The sequence below is a fragment of the Odocoileus virginianus genome, chromosome 28 (genome assembly GCF_023699985.2).
Source record: "Odocoileus virginianus isolate 20LAN1187 ecotype Illinois chromosome 28, Ovbor_1.2, whole genome shotgun sequence".
Classification (NCBI taxonomy): Eukaryota; Metazoa; Chordata; class Mammalia; order Artiodactyla; family Cervidae; genus Odocoileus; species Odocoileus virginianus.
Genome location: NC_069701.1, coordinates 43,995,123 through 43,999,589, shown reverse-complemented (window position 1 = coordinate 43,999,589; position 4,467 = coordinate 43,995,123).

Below are 4,467 nucleotides of genomic sequence, written 5' to 3'. Positions count from 1 at the left end.
CGTGGTGGTGTGCTTCAGTAGCTGCTGGGGGCCTGGGTGGGTTGCGGTGCACGGCCCGGGTGTGGCCGCTTCCAGGGGGGTGCGTGGGGCCTGGCCGCCAGGCTCTGGGGGAGGGATACGGGGGAGGCTGTACACGGGTGCCTGTCCCGCCCTTGGCATGCACAAAGCCCTCGCTGCGCCTTCAAGATGCAGGTGGCTACCCCCTGGGGGAGGCCCTCCGAGCCTGAATTTGTGAAAAGAAGCCACTGGGCTGCATTTGCACCTGTTTGTGTGTGTGTGAGTGTGTGTTTGCACATGTGACCGTGTGAGTATGCACACATTTGCATATGTGCGTGTGAAATGCACTTCCTCCTGGGGAGATAGAGACAGGCCTGGTCCTGAACCACAGATTGGGAGCAACACGGGGCAGCACGCCCCACCTGCTGCAAAAAATGACAAGAAGTGACCTTATGGATCCTCCCGGGCCGCCGAAAAGCAATTGGCAGGGCCGCCAGACCCTTCAGACCAACCTGACGGAGCTCCAGCGGGCTCTGGGGACCTGGGCTGGAGGCAGCCCTGTGTGTGTGTCAACATGTCCACCTGCCCACGTGTGTCCACTGCCCACGTGTGTCCACCTGCCCACACATGTCATGTGTCCACTCACCCGTGTGTGTCCAGAGCCTGCCTATCTGTCATGTGTCCACTCACCTGTGTGTGTCCACTCGCCCGCATGTGTTGGGGAGCTGCGTTGTGAGCTGGCTGAACTATCAGAGTGGGAATTCTAGGGAGGGACCGAATGACCCTTTGCGGCCAAGGGCAAGGCTGGTGGCCAGGGACCCTGAGTTGGGAGACGGCTGGTTGCCTTCTCTCTGACTGGTGGTGAGGGAGGGGCCCTGGGTCCCTGGGCTGAGGACCCTTGAGCACAGTAACCTGCCTGTGGGCATTGTTGGAGGCCTATGAGGAGGGTGCTGATCCCCAGGGCCCATGTATGGCCCCTAGTACCCTTTACCCCAGACACCTGTCTGCCACATTACCGCCTGACTGATGGATAAGCGCTGGGAGAAGCCGCCCCAGGGCCAGCGGGCTTGCCCAGGGGAGACCCAGGCCCCCCCTCCATCCACTGCCCTCCCCTCGGCTGCCCGGCCCCCTCCCGGCCCACCCCCCATGGACACCAGGTCAGGACCCCGCAGCAGCAGCCCCAGCCTGGGTCCCGGGTCCCGGGTCCCAGTGACCCCAGGAGCGCACACGGCCGCTGGCCCTGTCCTGCGGACTCCTGGGCAGTCAGCAGGCCTGAGCTGGCCTTGGAGCCACCACGCCCCTCCCTGGAGGCTAAGGCAATGGGGGCTGCCTGCCCGGCTGCAAGGCCATGAGGGGGTCCCGGGAGCCTCGGAACCAGCCCTGCTCCCACCTCAGGCTCTGAGCTCTCCCTGTGCCCGGCCTGGCCGTGGCGGCCATGAGCTCTGGAGGTGGATGCCAGCCCGCCCGGCAGCACCAGCCCTGGGGCCTGCGGGACAGGAGTTGGGGGGGCCTCAGGCTCCGCCTCCTGGGGCCCCTGAGAAGTGGAGGCTCCCAGATGACCGGGCAAGCGTGGGCTGCACTCCTGGACCCGCGGCTTTAAGCCTAACAGCCCTGGCTTGTCACTTCTGGACACATGGTTTTCATGAGGTTTTGCTTGGAAGGAGGTTTTCGGCTTAGAAATAGTTTGATGACCACCAGCAGACGGTCATGGAGGCAGCAGCCCCAGGCCCAGAGGAGTCAGGGGGCACCTCCTGCCCCACCCACACTGGACGAATGAACCAGAGAACAGCTGAACATACGCATGCACGCCTTGGTGACCCCAGGCACCCCCCAGACCCCAGTGGGGGCCGGGAGGGGTGGAAGGTGGTGGATGCTAAGTCATTTCAGTCATGTCTGACTCTGTGACTCTAGAGTGTGGCCCTCCAGGCCCCGCCAGGCTCCTCTGTCCACAGAATTTCCCAGGCAGGAATCCTGGAGTGTGTGGCTATTCCCTCCTCCAGGGGATCTTCTTGACCCAGGAACTGAACCCACACCTCTTACATCTCCTGTACTGGCAGGTGGGTTCTTTACTATTAGCACCAGCTGGGGAGCCCAGGGGGTGGTATCCTTTCATCACTCTTCTCAGGTCATCTATTTCTGCGCCCACCCCCGTTTCTTGGTGAGGGCTCTGAGGGTCCGCTGTCTGCCGGACTCCTGCACCGCGGGCAGTGGCCCTGCCCCTCTGCTGTGGGGCAACTGTCTTGGCTTGCCCACCAGGCTCTCGGGCAGAGCTGTGACGGGGGAAAGGTGTGAGATGGTACATGTTCCCCACTGCCTGGGGGGCCCAGTGTGATGCCTTTGGTAAATGGGGGCTTTCCGGCAATCTGGGGAACAGGTCCCCCCACCAAAGCCCCTGCGAATGCCCCCCCGACCCCGGTCACAGACACGTTGCAGGGCTGTTGTCCAGTCACTCAGTCGTGTCTGACTCTGTGACCCCGTGGACTGCAGCATGCCCGGCTTCCCTGTCCTTCACCATCTCCTGGAGTCTGCCCAAACTCATGTCCATTGCGTCGGTGATGCCATCCAACCATCTCATCCTCTGTCGTCCCCTTCTCCTCCTGACCTCAATCTTTCCAGCAACAGGGTCTTTTCCAATGAGTTGACTCTTCACACAGGTGGCCAAAGTATTGGAGTTTCAGCTTCAGCATCAGTCCTTCCAAAGAATAGTCAGGGTTGATTTCCTTTCAGATGGACTGGTTGGATCTCCTTGCTCACCAAGAGACTTTCAAGAGTTTTCTCCAGAGTCACAGTTCAAAAGCATCAGTTCTTTGGCTCTCAACCTCCGTACATGACTATAGGAGAAACCATAGCTTTGACTATATGCACCTTTGTTGGCAAAAGGATGTCTGCTTTTTAATACACTGTCTAGGTTTGACATAGCTTTTCTTCCAAGGAGCAAGCGTCTTTTAGATTTCATGGCTGCAGTCACTGTCCACAGTGATTTTAGAGCCCAAGAAAATAAAGTCTGTCTCTGTTTCCATTTTCTCCCCATCTATTTGCCATGAAATGATGGGACTGGATGCCATGATCTTCATTTTTTTGAATATTGAGTTTTAATTCAGCTTTTTCGCTCTCTTTTTCACCTTTATCAAGAGGCTCTTTAGTTCCTCTTCGCTTTCTGCCGTTAGGGTGGTGTCATCTGCATATCTGAGGTTGTTGATATTTCTCCTGGCAATCTTGATTCCAGTTTGTGATTCATCCAGCTCAGCATTTCATATGACATACTCTACATATAAGTTAAATAAGCAGTGTGACGATATACAGCCTTGAGGTACCCTTTTTGAACCAGTCTGTTGTTCCATGTCCGATTCTAACCATTGCTTCTTTACCTGCACATGGGTTTCTCAGGAGACAGGTTAGGTGGTCTGGTATTCCCATCTCTTGCGAAGAATTTTTCACAGTTTGTTGTGATCCACACAAGCAAAGGCTTTAGTGTAGTTGATGAAGCAGAAGTAGATGTTTTTCTGGAACTCTCTTGCTTTTTCTAGGATCCAGTGGATATTGGCAATTTGATCTGTGGTTCCTCTGCCTTTTCTAAATCCAGCTTCTACATCTGGAAGTTCTTAGCTCACATACTGTTGAAGTCTAGCTTGAAGAATTTTGAGCATTACCTTGTTATCATGTAAAATGAGTGTAAATGTGCAGTAGTTTGAACATACTTTGCATTGCCCTTATTTGGGATTGGAATGAAAACTGACCTTTTCCAATCCTGTGGCCACTGCTGAGTTTTCCAAATTTGCTGGTGTATTGAGTGCAGCGCTTTAACAGCATCATCTTTTAGAATTTGAAATAGCTTAGCTGTACTTCTATCACCTCGACTAGCTTTGTTTGTAGTAATGCTTCCTAAAGAATCAAGAGTGCCATGAGAAATATCAACCACCTCAGACATGCAGGTGATACCATCCTATGGCAGAAAGTGAAGAGGAAATAAAAGAGCCTCTTGATTAGGGTGAAGGAGAGTAAAAAGCTGCCTTAAAACTTGAGATTCAAAAAGCTAAAATTATGGCATCTGGTCCCATTACTTCATGGCAAATAGATGAGGAAAAAGTGGAAACAGTGACAGTTTTTATTTTCCTGGGCTCCAAAATCACTGTGGATGATGACTGCAGCCATGAAATTAAAAGACGCTTGCTCCTTGGAAGAAAAGCTATGACAAGCCTAGACAGAGCACTAAAAGCAGAAACATCACTTTGCTGACCAAGGTCTGTACAGTCAGAGCTATGATTTTTCCAGTAGTCGTGTATGGATGTGAGAGCTGGACCATGAGGAAGGCTGAGCACCAAAGAATTGATGCTTTTGAACTGTAGTGTTGGAGAAGACTCTTGAGAGTCCCTTGGACTGCAAGGGGATCCAACCAGTCCATCCTAAAGGATATCAGTCCTGAATATTCATTGGAAGGACTAATGCTGAAGCTGAAGCTCCAATATTTTG